Here is a 24,303-nt window from a genome sequence, read left to right on the forward strand (position 1 = left end):
AGCTGCATGCAATGTACTATCGTTTCTAATTGTTTCAACGTTGGATTCCTTTATCAAGTGAGCATGACAGTAGGCGTGCAACGAATTTAGCGACATTCTGCTACAGTCGTAATAGAGCCATCTAGCCGATACGAACATTAATCATATGCTATCGGAAATTAAATCGGAATCTCTGCAAGAAATTTGGGTGTAATTTAGATAAACAATTTTTGAAGAACATGTGCAACATTTCTGCTGCCGACATAGTATTTCTCGTGCGGTGATCTTGACAGCTAGACGACAGAGACTAAGGATCATACAGAGGCAGTGCCGAAGTATCAAGGGAGAAAAGTCAATCTCATATATGACTCTTAAGTGTGAAAATGGACGGATGTGGCTTGCCGGATTATTACCAGGAAATCAGTTCCGCTTTGTAAGAAGAAGTTGTAGTCTTAGTAGTAACGACAGGACGGTGCAATTGTACAACAGAATTCGACGTATTGATTTGTCGTCATTCTTGGCCAGGTCTCAGATGTACATAGATGGACAGTCACAACTGCAGAATTAATTAAAGTTATTTGTTTTTCAGGAGGCAGTAAGCTTTAATTGTGACTAAAAGCGGATACGTTTAGGATCACAGAGACATTTTATTTAGAATGAGAAACTAATGGTAATGTGGTGAGACGAGAAGAACTCAGAACATTATAGAAAATGATTGCATCGCTGTTGCATTAATAACATACCGCAATTTTGAGAAGAAAAGTAATCCTGAAACATAGCTCGATGTATATCGAAAACCGTGAGATTTTGAAGGAAAGGAAAAAGAAACAAGTATCGAGAAGTGCTATAGACAAGATTTCTGAAGATCCAAGACTGAAGACATTAGGACGCATAAGCCGATAATACATCATCAAGAGAATGTAAAACATATTTAGGTTTCTCCTGAAAGTACATCAAGGTATTTTCCATTTAGTTTGCAAATAAGAGAAGCAGTGAGTTTTACCTTGTTGTATGGACTGTGTTATGAGAGGATAGTGATAACTATTGCTTGTGTGCTGAAGTGTGATCCACTTTGTTTATTCAGTCTTTGGATTAGCATGCGTTATTTAAGCAGAGAATGTTAGTAAAAGAGACGTCTTGCAATTGAGTCATATAGTTATACAGTCTCCAATTGTTAATGTATAAAATTGTGTCAACGTATTTTACCCCGGCATAGTCGTGTGACGCATTTATTCGGAAACGGTTTTTTAAAATTTTACCGTGCCAGAGTGGCTGTGGACATTTTATTTTTATTTTCCATTTTGTTAACTAATTTTCTTGTTGAGAAATTAAAAACCTCGAAATTCTCAAGCGAGGCAAAACAAAAATCGGTATCTCGCCTTGGTACAGCGATCTCCAAAACAGCTGAAACACGTGAACAACAGACTATCCAACTGAGAAACAACGGCACCATCTGAGAAATGTGAATCTTCCAACGATTTCTGCACCAAGCCAAGCTTTGTTTGGCATCGTGTGGAGGCTACTCCGTAGCAGACTATGAGAAAGACGGTTATAAAATTCCAAGAACTATTAATTTGCATTTCTTAAGAAAAGGACTCATCACAGTTTTTATTGCGTGCAATTTTTAATTAACGTTAGTACTCTTTAGCAATTGGCTGCATTCTTCCTTACGTCCATCCAAATATATTACGGGTACGAGGTATCGATAAACGCTGCTGCTGCCACTTGGGGACAGACGACGCTAGCAAACGTAGTGGCGCCACTGAGCAGGTAAGAAAACGAGAGGTGACAATCACAATAAACAACGCCAACCTGTCAATGGCACCAAGGCGAGCCGGAGCACAGCTCACGTTCCTTCCCACAAAAATGGTTTTTAGCAGTCTTTCACACACACATTAGTTAAAACTTTCGATCCACAGAAATCGAGTTTAAGAAATAAAGCGCTTATTCCCGTGACTGCGAGATCTTCAGCTAACAGTGACTACACGATGTTCGTCAGCATGCGTAAATGTCGAATCTTTATTTTCTCTACTCGTGCCCTGCACAGCCTCTCAAATCGGTGGGAGGAAGTTCGTTTATTCCCCTTGTGTGTCTCGAGACTGGCTACCAGCGGGCTGTTCGCACGCTCAGGAATCCTTGTCACTCGCCGCAAGACTGATGCATGTCATTACATTGGTAAATAGAGACCACTGCTAAGCGACAATTGTTTATTTAGCTAATTATATACATCCGCCAGCTCTTCCTTAAAAGTCGGGGCACGCGGATAACACCGGGAGAAGACTCGACGACGTTGAAAGACTGCCATCGCAGCTCCATCGACTCCGTACCTGGGCCGTAATCATAAGTATAGATCAAGTACGAAACACTAAACCAAGGCCATTACTCATGCGATCCATTAAAAACGGCTGGTGACAACCTGCGACTGTGAAAACCATGAGGTTTCTTATGACATGCTTTCTGCTTCCAGTAGTGACGATTTTTTTTTATATTTTACACGACGTGTTTAAGTAAAGGATTCCCTACGCAATTTCTTCATGATGATTTCGAAGTGTTACGTTCTGAATTGTTCTGTTGTCTTTCATATATAAAGACAAGTGCAGTTTTTTTTAATTGATAATCGACAAAAATAAACAGTTCTATAAATACAAATAAGAAAATAGTGATCCAATGAAATTACATTCTTCTAGGATCCGTTTTTCAAGTATCTGACAGGTATGATGTGTATATGCAGACTGCGAAGAATGAAAATTTGTACTTAATCTAGGATTCACACTCGTGTTTTTTGCTCATTAGGCAGATCCGCTGATCGCTAAGCCAGCCTCGCACACTGGCTTTGCACAACTGCATGAAATGTCCAACCAAGCCTCCCTCCGCTCTCCAAATTCTCACTCACGCCACAGCCTAATTGGTATTCTCCATAAACAACATTGTAGAGGCTCTTCAACTGTTTTGGAATAGCACCTTGGCATCGAACTAAATGGAAGAACCTGCCTTAGACCCTGTGTTTAGTTGCTATAGATTTGTTTTCAAGTCACATAATTCTATGATGTGTATATGCAGACTGAAGCGATGAATGAAAATTTGTACGAAGTCCAGGATTCAAAGGCAAATTCTGTTCACTAGACAGATGCACTAACCACTACACCACCCTGGAGCAGCAGCTTTCCACAACTGCACGGAACGCCGCAGCAAAAATATCCATTCGGCGCTTCAGTCTGCGTACACACATCACATATGTCAGACATTTAAAAAAAAAAGGTATCTGGAACATTTAGTTTCTTTTGATTATAGGAGGTGTGCTTGGGTTTCAAGCAGGATCCCCCGTTTTCGCTCGATGCTGTGGTACTGTGGTGATTGAGGAGAGAGGCATGCTATGCAGTTGTCCAAAGCCACTGTGCCAGGATCGCGTTGTGGTTGTCGCATCTATCTAGTACGCAGGAGTCCCGAGTTCGAAATCCGGCCTTGGTACAGATTTTCATTTGTGGCTTCAGTCTGTTCTTGTACATCATATAATGATCCAAATTTTTGGGATAAAGATCCTATGTGCGAAACTGTATTTACTCTGTGGACAACCTCCAGCACTTCCTCTGTTGACTACATGTAAAAATATCTTTGAAAATGTTTATACAAGTCTTTCCATTTTCATTGTCTACTGTGTACAAATATTGTGTGTGATATTTGATATGTGTGAGTTTGGGAACAAGTGCATCACAAGAAAACTCTAAGTAAATTTTTTTTCCAAATTCTACAACTAACTCTCTATAATAATCGGTCATTAATCAAAATTTGCGTGTGCTTTTTATATACTACCGTCCAGGCCACAGTATAATTCTGCACCTCACAGATAGAAAACATGACGAATAATCATCATAGCACAGGAGAAACGTACTTGACAATAAGAGTCATGTTCCGAAACGCACTGTAGAAAGCACGAATTTTAAAAAAAATGTTTAACGGTCGCAGAAAATTTCTTCGAAAAAAGTATGTTCTGTAATTGCTTTTTCCAGTTAGCCTTCCTGTAATGTTGTAAAGAAACGTGTTTCAATTTTATCCATTTACAACTGCAGATGTGAAACTAAAAATATATTGATATCCTGTAAATTGTACGTTCCACACCAATTCAATAAAAACAAATCTTTTCGATTGTCAATGGAACATTAACTAACCAACTAACTTGTGTATTCTGTGGAACTGCACCCATTAATTTCCTTTCCACTGTCGTTTTTGGTTTATATGTCTTCTCTGTGCAACATCAACAGTAGAATTAGTGGTGTACAAGTAACTTAATAACAATGGCTTTTTCATTTACTTGTGCAAGTTTTCACTTACACTTGCCAATCTTAATTAGTCTCAGTCTCTTCTGAGACATGGAGTCTCTCTCTTTTGAAGTCGATATCAACTGTCGTGTTAATATAGAGCAGCAGAGTTTGTGTTTTAAAAGGATTCTATTCCACACACACACATATTTTACGTAGCATTCAATTTCTAGTGTAAAATTACACTGCCAGTTTTTATATCTAACAAGTTCATACCGGTAGTTACAGGAGATGGTCGAAAATATGGACACACGAATATACAACACATCAGCATGTCTGATATGGTATAGCAAAGCTGTTGCCATACAAAACAGCTTCTAGTCGTCTCAGAACAGTTAAACACAGTTTCAGTATGGCTTTCAAGGAAATCTTATACCATTCTTCTTGCAAAATAGTGGCTATTTCAGATGTCGGTGAGATGGATGTCGGCAGTGAACACGCAGCCTCGTCTCCAAAGGAGACCACAAAGCCTCAATAATAATTATATTCGGTGACTGTGTTGGCCCAGGCTTCTAAAATATGTTGGACGATAGGATCAGTATCCAGTCACCCATTTGACATGGCGGAGATAGTCAGCGCTGACCTGTGCGCTCCATTGGAGCCCTTGGCATGGGCAAGGTTTCCAATACTCGTCGTCGGGCTGTCTTCTATGTGACGAAAGACGTTCTTTAAAGAGTCGAGAGTGTAGTAAATCCGTGGAAAATTACACTTATCCCTCCTGGTTGCGAACGTACCAGCTTCTCACAACCGTTGTTGTAGACGGACGGAAATGGTATGTGTTGTCATAATAACAATAGTGAATAATGACGGCACCATCTTCTCCGTTTGTATGTGTATCATGAAGCGAGAAATTTGAAAATGATCCTACCCGGACGTGGGTCCATTATCAGACCTTCATATACAAAATCCCCTGTTCTACGACTCCCAGTGTTTATAAACCGATCGGCCAGTACATTATGACCACCAGCCTATGACATGGAAACAGTGGACGTGGTATGGAAGCGATGAGGCCTTGGTAGAACGCTGAAGGGAGTTGGCACCACATCTGCACACACAAGTCTCCTAACTCCTATGAACTCCGGGGACGGGTACAGTGAGGTCTTACGCCAAGCTCAATCACATCTCAGATGTGTTCGAACGGATTCAAAACTAGCGAGTTGGGAGGCCAGCACATCAATTGGAATTCACCACTTTGTTCCTCGTACCACTACCCACACTCCTGGCCTCTTGGCATGGCGTATTATCATGTTAAAAATGCCACTGTCATCTGGAAATATGGTTGCTATGAGCGGGTGTACGTGGCCTAAATGTTGCCCAGAGCATGGTGGAGCCGCCGCCAGCTTGTCTTCTTCCCGCAATACAGGTGTCAAGGAACTATTCGCACGTCGGGCGCCGATGGTCAAGTGCCCATTTCCGTCATAGTTGCCGATGTCGCGGTGTCAACTTTGGTCCATGGATGGATCGTCGGCTACTGAAGCCCATCGTTATCAGCGTTCTGAGCACTGTGTCATGAGTTACACTTGTACTCTGCCCACCATTGAAGTCTGATGATAGTACCGCAACAAATCGCTATCTGTTATGTTTTACCAATGTGCCCAGCTTACGACGTTCGACATCTGTAACGAGGCGTGGCCGCCCAAGCCCATGACGTCTGGACGTGGTTTCACTTTGGTTTCGCCACCTGTTGAAGACATCACCACTCTCCTCGAATATATGACAAGTCGTGCGTGTTTCCAAAATGCTCGTACCGAGGTTCCGGGCCGTCACAATGTGCCCTCGGTCAGACTCAGATAGATCTCACCCATTACCAGTTCTACACACGGAATGCACGCACGCTGATAATACATGCGTCATCGTGCGTGTGTCTGACAAGGAGTCATTCGTCGCCATGTGACGCTGCTATCGCCTGAACAGGTTTATATCGATAGTAGGTAGGTGGTCATAGTGTTCTAGCTGATCAGTGTATGTGTACAATGCAGGGCGTTGTAACCTGTTGTGACCACGACCGGAACGGTCGCGGGGTGGCAGAGAAAGGGCGGTAAGACCAAACGGAGAGCGGCCCGTGCACAAACAAACGAACGGAAAGGACGGACCCGAAACAACGACGGACGATGGAGAAAGACCTTACGACGACAACACGTAAGACGCAAAGGAGTGAGAGAGACAGCCAAACGAATCTGTCTTGTCGAGGCGATGTGTCGAGACTCACGCAACGATTAGTCTCGCTGGCAGACTTTTTTTTTTCTTTATTGAATTTCAATTCCCCCCGAAGGGGGCGGGCTGGCAGCAGCTTAGTACGCTGCTCCACAGCCTACAGACTTTTTTAAAAACGGAAGAGGAAAAGAAACAAGAGAAACAGGCGATAAATCGGTGACTTAAAGTGTAAAATGGCGGAAAATTGTGGAAAGTTAAAACAGAAAGCAAAGGGGTCGGCAATGTTAATAAAATACACAGGAATCAGACAAGTAACATAGTAGACACACAATTAAAAAAAACGTAGTGACAGTCTGGTTTCTGTTCGCAAGAGATTAAAAAATCACACCCAGCGACAGTATGATGGCAGTTCGCAACTCTTTCCAAAAGATACACAACACGGAACACTCACAGTAATACACTCACTCTAAAACACTGCACGAAATTGTCGGCACAAAGATGACACTCCCTAGCCAAGGGCGCTGGCAGAGCGAGAGGCCGGCTGTTAAATACTCTCTGGGAGGCGTCGCTATTGGCTGCTGGAACCACGTATTCCACTGTGGCGCTCTCACCCTACATGCGGGCCAGTATGCGCGCTCCGCCACAGCTTACGGAGCGATGATGCAGAGACCTCTAGGGGTCATTGGCGTCCATAGCGTCTGGCGGGGATTCAAATTCCGCGGCGCATGGTACCAGACAGGGAGAGGCTGTGATAGTGTTACATCATTTCAGAGACGAGGGATAGGGGTAAATGTATCCATTTTAGGTAAATGAACCTGGTCCTGAAACGACGGAGTCGGAGGTTGTATGTGAATATCGTTCTGATAACGCTATCAGTGTAATAAGCTGTGTTTACCGTTACCGTTGTTGCTAAGATTGTAGGTAACTTACAGAGGTGGTAGTATGGAACAATTCAAGAAACAGGTCTTGTAAACATTGGCTCTCGAATGCAGACCCTTGGAGCTACGAGCACTTGTTCACCTTGGATAGCCTTATACATTTCTCATCTAATGAACAATGTTCATAGCACTTTTGGCACGTGTTTACCAGAGAATTTGTCGTTCTTTTGGTTCATACCACCACCTCTTAAGATGGAAAGCCAAGTAATTTCAATAGAAGAGATGTGTTTCACAGTAGCTAAAATGAGTAAGTGCTGATAGCTCTTAAGATCTGCATTTTCTAGCTATCGCTTATGGAAGGTTTTTCCTCGTGGAGAAAAATTCACGCACAATCTGCAGCTCAGTCCCCCACATACTGGCAATACAAAAGTGTCGGTCAAAAAATTTCGTCCTGTGCATATTTCGGGCATCAATTAGTACCAACTATTAGTCTTGCCACGTTCAGGTCAATTTCAATCAGTTAGGGCTTTACGTCACCAGTAGCTGTAGCAACATGTTTTTCAAATGATTTCTGTGAGACCATTGGATGAATGTAAAGGAACAGATTTGGAATCCAGTAGATGCAATTCGCGTTCGCGACGTGTGAAATGCTGCTTTAAAAGCTGATCTTTGGAAACGATTGTACTTCGATTCCTGTGTTTGTAACAAGTGACTGCAAGTGTTTTGTAGAAGACCCAGTGTTATCGCTGTGTGACGATTAAGATTCCAGATACCGTAGCAAACAGACTACTTTTAGGAAATAAGACGAATCTGCCATAAAGGAGAGTTGAACACCCGACATCTTGCATGGCAACCCAAAACACCAACCACTGCATCAACATCACAGCACTCCCCTATTTGGTGGCGGAGTCAGTTATCGTATATATGATATCAGTGTGATCTATTGCCAAACCTTAACGTCCTGTTACTGTCCGAAATGTGCACTGAATGAAATTTTGTTAGAGACATTTTCGTATTCCCAGTATATGAGCAATATATGAGGAATGGCATGCGAAGTCTAAGTGCGAGAATTTTTTTTCACGCTGAGTATATATATGCACTGGTATCGTTTAGGAAAATTGGTGAAAGAACAGAAGACCTTTTCTTTGGTCAAATTCTCTCTGGTATCCTGAAAACTACCTTGACAGAAAGGCATAAAACCAATGTTTCGGGTTATTTTATAATTCATATTGTCACTGTAATATAATAATATGACGTCTTTTAAGTCAGTTCACTGTGTTATAGCTACATAAAAAGTTTTGTTTTTTTTCACATGCCAGCGATCCATGTTCAAGGAATCCGTGGAATACAACTAATACTGTATATCTCCAACAATGAAAGCCCGATACGCTGAACTTGCGATCCAAAAGACAGCAACACAAAGGCGCAAAACTTGCCTAAATACTGCTCCTTATTTTGTAAACTTGATTGTTAGTTGTTCGTTTTGTAATGTTTTATACCTTATTTGGATACATACCGGGAGATCAAAAAGTCAGTATGGATTTGAAAACTTAATAAACCACGGAATAATGTAAATAGAGAGATAAAAATTTACACACATGTTTGGAAAAAATAAAGTATTGCTAGACGCTTGAAAGATCCCTTGAGCGTGTCGTTTGATGATGATCGTGTGCTCAGCCGCCACTTTTGTCATGCTTGGCGTCCCAGGTCCCCAGACCTCAGTCCGTGCGATTATTGGCTTTGGGGTTACCTGAGGTCGCAAGTGCATCGTGATCGACCGACATCTCTAAGGATGCTGGAAGACGACATCCGAAGCCAATGTCTCGCCATAACTACGGACATGCTTTACAGTGCTGTTCACAACATTATTCCTCGACAATAGCTATTGTTGAGGAACAACGGTGGACATATTGAGCATTTCCTGTAAAGAAATTCATCTTTGCTTTGCATTAATTTGTTATGCTAATTATTTCTATCCTGATCAGATGAAGCACCATCTGTCAGACCTTTTTTGAACGGTTGAATTTTTTTGTTCTAATAAAACCACTTGCCATTCCAAACATGTGTGTCAATTTGTATCTCCCTATCTACATTATTCCATGATTTATTCAGTTTTCAAATTTATACTGACTTTTTGATCACCCAGTACATTAGTATACATATTGTGCTGTTATGTGTTCCTGATTCGACCTAAATAAATAAGCATGTGAACTGTGGGAAACTTTATGAGCGGCAGGTAGTCTCATGTCTATGTTTACTAAAGAGTATAGCGAAGCGATATAACGCAGGTTAAAATCCATAAGACATGAGCTAAATGCTTTATAATCAGCGAAGGATTGTTTTTTTATGACGTGAGTTGATACGTTGTGCAGACGGCTAAGCACCCTTCCACACGAATTTAATAATGCCACAACAACACCAAAAAATAAACCCATTTACACGACATATTATACAGCATGAACAATAGATCTGCCGTGCGTCACATTCAGAACGCTGTACGGTGTTCGCTATTCCCCCGCGAATGATGGTCCCAGAATGTCTTGGTGTCGGATTTCTGACGTGACAGGAATTGCTTCCGGCCCGCGGATCGTCTGTCACTGTTTCGGCGTGGCAGGTTGACAAATTATAAAAGGGTTGCGAATGCTGCGCGCCCGCGCAGGTCAGCGGCCGACAAAAGCCTGTCCGGCCGAAACTAAGCTTGTCAGCGGGAGTGAGGCGACCAGATGGACAGGCGTGGCTGGCGGCTGCGGCCGCTTTGATGTGCGCGCGCTGCGGCCTCCCCTGAGGTTTCCACTTTCACGGCTCGCACTCCACTGATTAGATGGCAGTGGACACAATGCCTGTGCTGTCATTGCCCATATTATTGATGCGGTTGGGACTTTTCCATGTGAAACAAGCGCCTACTGCTATGAAAATAATACATTTTTATTATACTTTCTATTTGTTCCATTAATAGCGTATTTCAAAGTTTGCTTTGTTAGAAATACACTCGCAAAACATTACTGCCGAATTCGTCAACCAATGTACATTTCAAATGTAGTAACCTACGCGTTGTGCCACGTGCAGGTTCATAACAACGAAATCGTTTATTTTCTAAGTATGCAGTTTTGTTTACCTCGTGCCTCTGTGGCCTATCAGCTCTAAGCTCTTCAGTCAGCGACCGCGCGACTGCTACGGTCACAAGTTCGTCTCCTGCCTCGGACATGGATGTGTCTGATGTCCTTAGGTTGGTCAGGTTTAAGTATATCGAAGTTCTAGGGGACTGATGACCACAGATGTTAAGTCCCATAGTGCTGAGAGCCATTGGAACCAATTTTTTGGTTACCTCGTCCAGTCAAATACTGGGTGATCAAAAAGTCAGAGTAAATTTGAAAACTGAATAAGTCACGGAATAATGTAGATAGAGAGGTGAAAATTGACACACATCCTTAGAATGACATGGGGTTTTATTACAGCCAAAAAAATAGAAAAGTTCAAAAAATGTCTGACAGATGGTGCTTCATCTGATCAGAATAGCAATAATTAGCATAACAAAGTAAGACAAACCAAAGATGAAATTCTTTACAGGAAATGCTCAATATGTTCACCATCATTCCTCAACAATAGCTGTAGTCGAGGAATAATGTAGTGAACAGCACTGTAAAGCATTGTGAGGCATTGGCGTCACATGTTGTCTTTCAGCATCACTAGAGATGTCGGTCGATCACGATACACTTGCAACTTTAGGTAACCCCAAAGGCAATAATCGCACGGACTGAGGTCTAGGGACCTGGGAGACCAAGCATGACGAAAGTGGCGGCTGAGCACACGATCATCACCAAACGACGCGCGCAAGACATCTTTCACGCTACTAGCAATATGGGGTAGAGCACCATCCTGCATAAATATCGTACGTTCCAGCAGGTGTTTATCAGCTGGGCTGGGGATGATGCGATTCTGTAACATATCGGCGTACCTCTAACCCGTCACGGTAGCAGTTACTGACGTTTTGTGTTCAGAGCCATCTGTCGGACATTTAGTGAACTTCTTTTGGTTCTAATAAAACACCATTTAAATCCAAGCACGTATGTAAATTTTTACCTCTCTACCTACATTATTCCGTGGTTTATTAAGTTTTCAAGTGTATAGTGACTTTTTAATCACCCGGTATTTTCAGTTTGTTCCATTAATGGTGTATTTCATAATTTGATTTGCTAGAAATACACTCGCAAAACATTACTGCCGCATTCGCCATCCAAAGTATATTTCAAATATAGTAACCAACGCGTTGTCCAATGTGCAAGTTCATAACAATGATATCGTTTATTTTCTCAGTATGCAGTTTTGTTTACTTCGTGCCAGCTACTATGGCTGAGAAGTTCTAAGCACTTCATTCCACGGTCGCGCGACCGCTAAGGTCGCATGTTCGAATCCTGCCTCGGGCATGGGTGTGTGTGATGTCCTTAGGTTGGTCAGGTTTAAGTAGTCCCAAGTTCTAGGGGACTGACGATCTCAGATGTTAAGTCCCATAGTGCTCAGAGCCCCTTGAACCATTTTGTTGGTTACCTCGTCAAATCCAATATCGGGTGATCAAAAGTCTGTATAAATTCCAAAACTGAATAAATCACGGAGTAATGTAGATAGAGAGGTACAAATTGACACACATTCTTGGAATAGAAAAACAGAAACGCTCAAAAAATGTCCGACAGAAGGCGCTTCATCTGATCAGAATAGAAATAATTAGCACAACAAATTAAGACAAAGCAATGATGATGTTCTTTACAGGAAATGCTCAATATGTCCACCATCATTCCTCAACAATAGCTGTAGTCGAGAAATAATGTTGTGAACAGTACTGTAAAGCATATCCGGAATTATGGAGAGGCATTGGCGTCGGATGTTGTCTTTCAGCATCCCTAGAGATGTTGGTCGATCACGATACACTTGCGACTTCAAGTAACCCCAAAGCCAATAATCGCACCGACTGAGGTCTGGGGACCTGGGAGACCAAGCATGACGAAAGTGGCGGCTGAGCACACGATCACCATCAAACTACGTGTGCCTGAGATCTTTCACGCGTCTAGCAATGTGGGGTGCAGCGCCATCCTGCAGAAACATCGTACGTTCCAGCAGGTGTTTATCAGCTACGCTGAGGATGATGCGATTCTGTAACATATCGGCGTACCTCTCACCCGTCACGGTAGCCGTTGCTGACACTTTGCTGTCCAGCGCCATCTGATCTTTGATTTTTTTTTGTTCTAATGAATCCCCATGTAATTCTAAGCACGTGTGTCAATTTTTACCTCTCTATCTACATTATTCCGTGGTTTATTAGGTTTTCAAATTTATACTGACGTTTTGATCACTCGGTATTTTCAATTTGTCCCATTAATGGTGTATTTAATAGTTTGCTTTTCTACAAATACACTCGCAAAACATTACTGAAGAATTAGTCATCCAGCTTACGTTTCAAATGTAGTAACCAACGCGTTGTGCCACGTCACAGTTCATAACAATGAAATATTTTATTTTCTTAGTATGAATTTTGTTTATCTAGTGTCGCTGTGGCCGAGCACATCTAAGCGCTTCAGTCTGCTACCGTGCGACTGCTACGGTCGCAGGTTCGAATCCTGTCTCGGGCATGGATGTGTCTGATGTCCTCAGGTTGGTTAGGTTTAAGTAGTTCGAAGTTCTATGGGACTGATGACCTCAGATGATAAGTCCCACAGTGCTCAGAGCCTTTTGAACCATTTTTTCTTATTGTACCTCGTCCAGTCAAATATATTGAGTCCCCGTAGAAGATTCTCAAATTCTACTGCCTGTTTAGTTCACCTACCGTTTGTTTTGTTTGTGTCATTTTTATTAGCTTAAGTAGGTATTTCACCTGTTCGTAGCTTCGTGTGGTTCTGAAGCTGTTGTTTCGTTATCTTCACTGATCCACAGTATCAGAAACGTCTACCAAAAATTACTACATATTACATAGAAACAAACTGTAAATGCATACGTAGAGAAAAGTACGGGATCCGAGTGAGGTGGCCCAGTGGTCAGCACACTGGACTCGAATTTTGGGATCAAAACCGCGTCTGGCAATCCTAATTTATATTTTCCGGAAGATCGTAAATCACGTCAGGCAAATGCCATGATAGTTCTCTTGCAAGGGCATGGCTATCTTCCTTCCTTATCCTTCCCTAATTCGATGGGACCGATGACCTCGCTGTTTGGTTCAAAAATGGCTCTGAGCACTATGGATCTTAACATCTGAGGTCATCAGTCCCCTACAACTTAGAGCTGCTTAAACCTAACAAACCTAAGGTCATCACATACATCCATGCCCGAGGCAGGATTCGAACCTACGACAGTAGCAGTCGCGCGGTTGCAGATTGAAGCGCCTAGTACCGCTCGGTTACTCCGTCCGGCTAGCTGTTTGGTCCCATCTTCACAAATCAACCAATCTATCAACCAAAATGGTTCAAATGGCTCTGAGCACGATGAGACATAACGTCTGAGGTCATCTGTCCCCTAGACTTAGTACTACTTAAACTTCACTAACCTAAGGACATCACACACATCCATGCCCGAGGCAGGATTCGAACCTGCGACCGTAGCAGCAGCGCGGTTCCGGACTGAAGCACCTATAACCGCTCGGCCACAGCGGCAAGCTACCAACCAAAAATTCGAATAGTTGACAATGTAAAAGGTGAACCATTTACAGGAATTCATTTTTTTTCAATATTGTTGTATTTGCTTTGTTTGCATATTAGTTGAATTCTATTTCAGTCTACACTACTAATTACTACTCTAAAACACGGTGTTTCAGTAAAACAGGTATAAACGACAGGGACGAACAGAGTGCAATGACAAAAGCAAATTTATCCCACAAAACATAGGTTCAGAAACCAGTAGTTTCCCCAATACGATTTATTACAACTGAGTACATTACACCTTAAAGAGAGTCCCAGAGGTTCCGAACCTCATAATATCCACTTGAGGACAAGAGCATTACAAGAAATTCTCCACTTGGCCACGGATCGTGTGAAGGTAGGCTTCGCCATGTCTACTCACCGATGACTATACACGACAAATCTCGCTGACCTGTTCCGAATACTCTGATAGCCATCCATAGTGTGTTACCGTAATTAATCGACGCCATCAATAAGGCTGGAATACACCAAATCTTTAAATATCTCCACACATAAATTCTTAGTGTTTCTAAGCGGGAGAACTGGAAGGTTATGATATTGAAGAGTCACGGAAGAGGCAGTAATTGTGAAAAATTTCTGCTGCGCATTCCCGAACGACCACACGAAAACGTACCGATGCACCATCGTCTATCTACCACACACGCATCCTCTTGCCATAATTGTCATCATTCAAATAGTGGATTAACAGTGTTCTAACTTATGCATGACCACACTTTTACGAATGTCGTAACGAATAAACCATTGATTGCCGATCCCATGTATTTTAGGATTATTTGCGTCTTTCATTCTCCTTATTTCTCCCATTTGGTAGGTACTTACATTGAGCTGACGTAAGTCAAAGGAAACCTCCTAATATGGTATCGGACTTCCTTTTATCCGGCGTAGTGCACTGACTTGTGACATGGATTCCACACGCCGTTGAAAGCTCTGAGCAGAAATACTGAGCCATGCTGCGTCTACAGCAGTCCGTAATCGAGAAAGTGATGCCGGCACAAGAAATTGTGCACGAACTGACGTCTCGATTACGTCTGATGTCGGACGATCTTGGTGGCCAAATCTTTCGCTCTAATTGTCTAGAATGTTCTTCAAATCAGTCACGAACAGTTGTGGCCCGGTGACATGGCGTATTGTCATCCATAAAAATACCATTTGGTTAGTGAATGTAAAGTCCATGAACGGCAGCAAATGGTCTTCAGAGTAACCGAACACAACCATTCCCACTGAATGATCGGTTCAGTTGGCCAGAGGACTCGTCCATTCCGTTGAAACACAGCCCACACCATCATGCTGTCACCATCAGCTTTCACAGTTACTTGTTGACAGGCCCATGCCTTCGTGGTGTTTAGGCCAAACTCGCACCCTCGCGTACTGAAACCGAGACCTCTGACCAGGCTACAGTTTTCCAGTCGTATAGTGTCCACCCAATGTGGTCACGATCCCAGAAGGGACGCTATAGGTGATTTCGTGCTGTTAGCAAAGACACTTGTGTCGGTCTGCTGCCATGGCCCGTTAACGTTACGTCTCACATTGATTTCTGCAGTTATTTCACTTAGTGTTGCTCGTCTGTTATAAGTGACAACTGTATTCCAACGCAGCTGCTCTTGGTTGTGAAGCCCGTAGGCTACTGTGTTTTTCCGTGGTGTGAAGTATCACATAAAATCTAGCACTTTCTCGTAAATCACACAAAAATTTCACTTGTTCAAAGTTCGAACTGTCCTGATGTCACTACGTGCGTCATGTGCAATATTCTGTTCAGTCATCTGCTGGAGTGTCCGTGTATGTATAACTTGCAGGACACTACACTGTGTTTTTTTTGAAGGCTTAGTAGTTCTTGTGCCTCTTAGTATGCTTTGTCATCAACCATAATCAACTTCACAAGTGAAACTGTTAAAACTCTCTGTGTGCTTTTGCGTTTCCTTTTTTTCATATTCGTACAAGGTCCTTCTGTAGGCAGTGGCTTGAAATCAAAAATGCTTCGGCTTTGTTTCGGTGTAATAGGAGCTCCTTTTATTGAAGGCACTCGTTTACGATTGTGACCTACTTGATGGTAATCAGGAGATTTATTAGGATTTGCTGTTGGTACAGCTAACAGTACAGAAGCATTTCCAGTTTGTGTGGAGTCCATAGCAAACAAAGTCGTGGTCGATAAACACAAGAAATCCTCAAGCCTCGATCGCACATTATTAACTGCATTACTGACTGTGCTTTGTAATAACCAGTGTCTAATAGATGGTCACTTGATGAAGTCATCAAATGGCACCATTAACGTTACTTCAGTCGACTACGTTAAAACTTTTTAATAAGGACACGAGATGAATGAACAGTGGTTGTGAAATGCACACTGTATCAGATAGTCACGAACGGCAAGAAGTAATAAATTGAGTTTACACGTGAAATGGAAACAAACAGATCCGTTAATGAAAGACATCATGTTTACGCCAGTGACTATTAAAGTTTTTATTTCCACTATTACAATTAAGGCCAAAACATCTGCACTTGATAATGGCCTAACGCCGAAACTGCAATAGTGGAAATAAAAAGTTTAACAGTTACTGGCGCAAACATGGTGTCTTTAAAAAAATTTTACATGATTGTGAATCCCAGTTATGAAACGTTAGTTAGATCCGTTAATATTCCGGAGTGAAACGTCAGCATATCTAGTGATAACCATCCCTTTGCTTAGAAAAAATAAATGTACTGATACCATTATCAACGACATGTCTAACCATTCAAGCCCATATAAGAAGCCATTGTCCTCTTTTGATTTTAACCGCTTGATTAAACCCATGATATCTAATTTATTTTTACCCACACCGTGATATCAGCAACATTTCGAATTACACAGTTAATCAAAAAAATAGAGGAAAGTATTTCTAACGCTGATGACAGCAGGGCCAATAAATGTTTCTACCCTACTATGGGAAAATTATTGCCTAAATTGCTTCGTTTTTTAATAGAGTACAGGCGTGGCGTTTCCAAAAAGAGATAATATGGGCTTAATCTTGGGAAACAGTTTTCATAAAAATAATGTCTATCGTACAGACAGTGACGTGTGTTGCATGGGACAGACTAGTAGATGATGGGAGGCAGGTTTGGCATGGATGTTGCTGTAGAGCGGGGGAGTGCGGGTGCTAAGACAAAGATCGCCGTCTGACTTCAAGTGCCCAAGTTGTGCCCACGATGTCCTTACACATAAAGTTGTTGCATTCGTGTGAGAAGGGTAGTCTCCTAGTAGGACGCTGCTCATTTAGGAGGAGACTACATCTTTGGTTTTGAGAGGCATTTGAATATATGTGGCGGTCGACAAAAAGCGGAAAATGCCTGAAACTTACGAATTCGGTATTAACGTCGTATTTATAGCCGTCCAGCTACTGAATTATTTATTAGTTCGAGTACTCTGCGAGCTTCTATAACTCAATGTTCTTGCGTTGGGTGACTAATTCACATAAAAACTACCAGGTGCACACAGTGATGCATCTAAAACGATAGTTTCGTTATAATCCTCTTTGAACTACCGTTATAAAATTTTGTAGAGACCAATGAATATATAATGTTTCTAGGTACTTCTACAGGGTGTTACAAACAGGTACGGCCAAACTTTCAGGAAACATTCCTCACACACAAATAAAGAAAAGGTGTTATGTGTACATGTGTCCGGAAATGATTATTTTCCATATTAGAGCTCATTTTAGTTTCGTCAGTAAGTACTGTACTTCCTCGATTCACCGCCAGTTGGCCCAATTGAAGGAAGGTAATGTTGATTTCAGTGCTTGTGTTGACATGTGACTCATTGCTCTACAGTACTAGCATCAAGCACATCAGTAAGTAGCATCAACAGGTTAGTGTTCATCACGAACGTGGTTTTGCATTCAGTGCAGTGTTTACAAATGCGGAGTTGGCAGATGCCTATTTGATGTATGGATTAGCAAGGGGCAATAGCCGTGGCGCGGTACGTTTGTATCAAGACAGATTTCCAGAACGTAGGTGTCCCGACAGGAAGACGTTCGAAGCAATTGGTGGGCGTCTTAGGGAGCACGGAACATTCCAGCCTGTGACTCGCGACTGGGAAAGACCTAGAACGATGAGGACACCTGCAATGGACGAGGCAATTCTTCGTGCAGTTGACGATAACCCTAATGTCAGCGTCAGGGAACTTGGTGCTGTACAAGGTAACGTTGACCACGTCACTGTATGGAGAGTGCTACGGGAGAACCAGTTGTCTCCGTACCATGTACAGCGTGTGCAGGCACTGTCAGCAGCTGATTGACCTCCAAGGGTACACTTCTGCGAATGGTTTCTCCAACAATGTATCAATCCTCATTTCAGTGCAAATGTTCTCTTTACGGATGACACTTCATTCCAACGTGATCAAATAGTAAATTTTCACAATCAGCATGTGTGTGCTGACGAGAATCCGCACGCAAATGTGCAATCACGTCATCAACACAGATTTTCTGTGAACGTTTGGCAGGCATTGTTGGTGATGTCTTGATTGGGCCCCATGTTCTTCCATCTACGCTCACTGGAGAACGTTATCATGATTTCATACGGGATACTCTACCTGTGCTGCTAGAACATGTGCCTTTACAAGTACGACACAACATGTGGTTCAGGAACGATGAAGCTCCTGCACATTTCAGTCGAAGTGTTCGTACTCTTCTCAACAACAAATTAGGTGACCGATGGATTGGTAGAGGCGGACCAATTCCATGGCCTCCACGCTCTCCTGACCTCAACTCTCTTGACTTTCATTTATGGAGGCATTTGAAAGCTCTTGTCTACGCAACCCCGGTTCAAATGTAGAGACTTCGGCTTGTATTGTGGACGGCTGTGATACAATACGCCATTCTCCAGGCCTGCATCAGCGCATCAGGGATTCCATGTGACGGAGGATGGATGCATGTATCCTCGCTAACGGAGGACATTTCGAACATATCCTGTAACAAAGTGTTTGAAGTCACGCTGGTACGTTCTGTTGCTGTGTGTTTCCATTCCATGATTAATGTGATTTGAAGAGAAGTAATAAAATGAGCTCTAACATGGAAAGTAAGCGTTTCCGGACACATGTCCACATGACATATTTTCTTTCTTTGTGTGTGAGGAATTTTTCCTGAAAGTTTGGCCGTACCTTTTTGTAACATCCTGTATAGAGCATGTACTCGGTTACAATATGAACAGCAGTTGAGTACATATCAAGAGCCACCTAAGTGAAGTCGTTTGCATGACTAGCACTTTAAAAGGAATTAGTGCTTTAACACCGCTCACCGCTGTACTCGCTTCTACAGTAAAAGTATAAAAAATATATTTCCTTAAAAGAGCTATTCCCGTGATAATATCAGTAAACAATTACATATATACAATGTATTACCATAAGATCACGCATGTATGACGTACATTGATGCCAAGTGTGGGATAACTTGAAACGACGGTCTTGGAGCAGTTTTGAACCCTCGACGTCTGTAGTCCAAGAGGGACAATGCCGAATAGTGGCTAAAATGTATTAATTCTGCTGGAGCGTACCATCCTTTTATATGTGAAATTTACACAGTCGCACATTTGTGTTAACACGGATTTAATTGTGTTCCAATTGGCTCCTTCATTAACTACAATACTGAAGCTGGTAACTCACTGACAGAAATATAGAGCTGTTACAATAAACGCAAGATGCGATTGATTGCTGTGTTTTGTTTCACCAACTGAAATATCACAAATCACAAATACTTACACTTTAAAATACTACACACGACACGACAAACACGTATTCAAGAAACTTGGTACATTAGCTACAACAAAGATCTCTCATTCTAGGGAAGCTAGACTCAAATACCAGTCTAATCTTCCTGCTTTAGGAGATTTGTGGTTTTCATAACTAGATGAAACTGATACAGGTATGGATGGCGTCATTCAAAATGATGGTTGTATCACATCCTTGCCCCATCGGAAACGTTGCTCGATCTTGAATTGCATTTTCGCCGATGTGTTGCTGAACTCCAGTCTTCCTTCCATTTAAGACGGAGATCAGTTACTACGTAATAATAGTGCATAGTTCTTTTTAAAACTGTGGAAATATGAGTCGGTTTGCCTAATTGAATGAGAGATAATTCCATATTACGTAAGGAAAGAAAGTAATTATGAGATAACTATTAAAGACAGAGGGTAAAAAAAGGTATGTCTGTATTTCTAATAAAGCAAAACTCATAACGAGAGTGCTTCCATATAATGTTTCAAATAACTACCGACTGATAAGTAATTTTTCTTATTTTAACTTCACACTGTTTTAGTGAGTTTTATACAATGGCGTTAAAACATTAAGGACGAAAAAAAGTTTCGTATAATGAGTCACTGCTAAGTGACATAGCTCGATGGTATTTGGACGATACACAGAGGGAACTGCCACAGAATAGTATAGAAGAAGATATACCTAATGAGAGGAACAGAAATGGCACTTTTATTGCAGACCATTAGTCACCGCTGTTTATAATGAACGCCTGGACGTTACAACATTACAATAGGTGAGAAGTGGTTATTATTAGGGTGTATACTGACCAAAGACGGTAATGAGTGCTTTTCAGTGTGCTACATTGCCGTGAAATGATGCACATGGGTGAGGGGTACAGGGTCACAATAACGATTGCTCACCGTCTTCTCTGGTCTTGTTTCCCGCATCTTCGTTCCGGCGATTCTAGTTACGCCAGAACATCCCCCCTCCCCCGCCAAACCGACAGACCATCGTCGTGTATGGAGTGCGACCACGGAAGGATATGCAGGAGTGTGGGCGCCTCGACGGGCTGGAGTTGTGGCTGCAGGGGACATCAAGCTTCCGGCTGTTCGACGCAATCTGGCCTGAGCTCTGGCGGAAACGTCCGCCGGGAAACTACCAGAAGGGTATCCGTCCACCTACTGCTGCCATGAACCAGATGATGAAGGCGGCTACTGCTGCGATGTGGGCGGGTCCAGCTCCATCGGTTGGACGAGAGGAGGCGGAGGAGGCGAAGGCTCTGTCTCCACGGGGTCGTCCCGCAGTGTCGTGATTGACACCTTCTGGCGGCTGCTGCGAGCGCGCTGTCTTCTGGACCCGTCAATCTGGGGGAAGGGAGACTGAAAGATCATTGTGTTCTTGACAGAGGCGAAGTTGATATTGACGGCGGTGCTGCAAGCCATCGTGACCTGAAACAACGTACATGGAAGCGCCAAGTCGACGGACGATCTCGCCTCGCGCCAACCATCTGCTGCCGCTAAAATACCTGTAAAAGACAATATCAGGCGGCGTGCAGCGATTGTTGCGGCCTTACTGCGGCGTGAGATGCTGAGGATGGTGGAGCAGGTGGGGCAGTATCCGATGGCGGCGGCCGTGAGGCAATTCCGCCGGCGATGGTCCGTCTCGTTGGTACGAACGATATGAGGCGCGAAACAGCTGCATTGCTTGATCCCTGGTGTGTGCGGAGAGAAGATCGGCCATCGGATACGTACTTGAACGTTCTGACAAAATCGTTTCGCTTCATCGTTTCACTGTGCATGGATCGGTGCACTAGTTAGATGGTGTATGCCATTGCATTCACAGAATTTTCCAAATTCATTTGACGTTAACTGACAGCCGTTGTCCGACACTATTACTTCAGACAAACCTTCAAGGCAAAAAATTAATGACAACACCTGAATTGCACTACGTGACGTTGTCGAGATCATTGGTGCAGCAAAAGGAAACTTGCTATGCGCGCCAACCACAATCAGCCATCAGGTGTTCCAAAAAGGTCCAGCAAAGCCTATGAGCACTCGTTGCCAAGGCCAGTGCGACTTAGGCCAGTCAGAGAACTTTTGGGGCGGAGCGGACTAATTTTCGCCACATGCTTGATACTGTGACGTCATCTGCTCTATCTGGGAGTCCATACTCTCCCTAGTACATATGTTGACGCGCTAACTGTTTCGTACGAACAATCCCCCAATGTCCTTCGTGAAGCAACTGCCACTCTTCTTTTTGCAAAGCTTTAGGGATCAACGCACGTGACTGACCGTTGTCGTTTTGAGTAAGAATCACACCTTTCGGTACAGCGAGGCGGTGCCGGCGTGCAAAGTATCGACGGACTACAGAGTTCTTTATGCAATGCAAGGATTGAGGCAAAAATGTACGAATGTAGTTGAGCAAAATGTTTACATCCGAATCAGCTTCCGTGGCCTGTGCAATTTTCCTATAGTCCAGTGGAGAAGACTGAAGCAATTCAGAATCCTGAGCATCGACGTGAAAACAAGATGCTGCAGAAGCCTCAGAGTCTATCGAAATTACATCTGCTCGAGTGCGCCACCAATAAATTCCTTAGTCATGGATCTCTTACAACGTAATGTCCGAATATAAAGCACCACAAGTACATCTGAATTTGCTTATCCTTGTCATCCCCTGCAAATCTGTTACCCACTCACGATAAGTTTGTTCTGACCGTTTTTGGCAGTTTAATAATTGATACCTAGCTTCTACCACATTCGCTTGTTGGTCATAATAGTTAGTTAGAGAACCGATTAATTGATCATAATTAAGTTGACTCGGGGTGGCTTTACGATACAACTTCTGGGTAAGTCGGAACACTGCTCTTCCTACGGTGGATAATACATGTGGAAGTTTCACAGTACCTGGGACTTTGTGAGCTATGATATGGGCATCGAACTGCTGCAGCCATTCCTCATCTTGTTCACTAAAATGTCGAAATGCTGGTTTAACAGCTGTAGTAGGCGGTGCATGTTCTGTCGGGAGCGCAGCGCTGGCCAGTAGCTGCTGCAATGTGTTGAGTAGTGTAGAAATATACTGCGTCTGAAACTGAAACGTCTGCAGTAGCTGTGTGGCATCTAACGTTTGCCGCTGCGGCGCTTGAGCAGGCGTGGGCCAGGTGGCGTGGCCAAGTTGGAAGACACAAATGCAACAAAAGGACAAGACAAGAAATCTAAATAACGACAAAATCAAAGAAATTTTCTGCAATGCCTACCTGAAACAAATGAATAGCAAAAACGACAAGAAACTGTTAAAGCAAGAAGAGCTCCTGCAAAGCAAAGACAAGAGAAGAATGTCCGTGGCCTTTGCACGGAATTCGTTTGGAAGTCCTCGTCGCCAAATGTGGGGTCCTGCTCACTCATCGCGTATAGGGTGCCTAAGGGGTGCTGCGTTCTCGGAATGCTATACAACAGACCAGGGAAATAACATCTGTAGTTTTATTTCAATAAAGCATATTGACAATATTTAACTTTTGATTCAGAACAAGTGTCGCAAGCGACGGGCGACATGCAGTATAAATCAGAGTCCTCTGCTATATGCAATGTTCAGGCAAGTCTGTCACATAATTTGTGGATCACTACTAATTGTCCTCGTACCACTCCCTGATACGACGTGCTAATACTCCCCTAATGTCCGTCCGTGACTGGCACGAGTGGTGCTTATATTCACTTCGGCTAGATGCCGCTACAATCGTGGTGACGTTCTAGTCAACGCGCTATTGGCCGACGTCGTTTCACAGCCTTTTCTAGTCTTGCGTACTTCTTCTTTGTTCCAGCGCTTGTGATTACTCCAGAACAGTCATTATATGTTATGACACCGTCAACTAAGGCATCAGTAGCTTTTATTAACAACCAATCAGTGAAATTTAACTTTCTATCAAGACAACAATTTACTATTACTTATTAAATAACTGACTTTCATTATGTTTAGTTGTGTTGTACTTTTCCGTTCTTGTTATAATTTTGAGCGTGAACCGTGCGCGTGTTTTCAGCTAGGTGGAAGTGCCTGAATACAGGGGACAATGATCGGAATTTAATATCGTCTTGCCACTGCTATACTCAACAAAGAGCTTAACTCGATTGGTCCTGCCGAGGTTATCCGCTTCATACATTGTAGTTTCTGTTATAAGGCCATCACAGTGCAGTGCGGAACCATAGATCTACCGAAGTTGAATTGGTACCTGAAAAAACTTGTAACTATTCTCAAAAGTCATAGATTTTCTAACTACACTAGATGTTTATTTTTGAATTATTCATGTATAAAATGAACAGTGTTGTCGATCTTCACGCTTGTCTATATGAAACTATAGATGTTGATATAATTTTGAAAATCGATTTCTCATAACTGAATCTTTCGAATATTCTTTGTCTTCACCCACTTTTCATTAAAGAGTTTCAAAGGAATTTTAAGTGTGAGTGAATGAGTCAATCAGTTCAATATTTGAAGGAGCAGGAAACGTGTAGGGAATTGGTGGATAAGAGTTTCTCAGATAATATTTCAAAAAAACCTGTTGGCGCTGATGTAATAAGTTTCACGAC

The sequence above is a fragment of the Schistocerca gregaria genome, chromosome 5 (genome assembly GCF_023897955.1).
Source record: "Schistocerca gregaria isolate iqSchGreg1 chromosome 5, iqSchGreg1.2, whole genome shotgun sequence".
Lineage (NCBI taxonomy): Eukaryota > Metazoa > Arthropoda > Insecta > Orthoptera > Acrididae > Schistocerca > Schistocerca gregaria.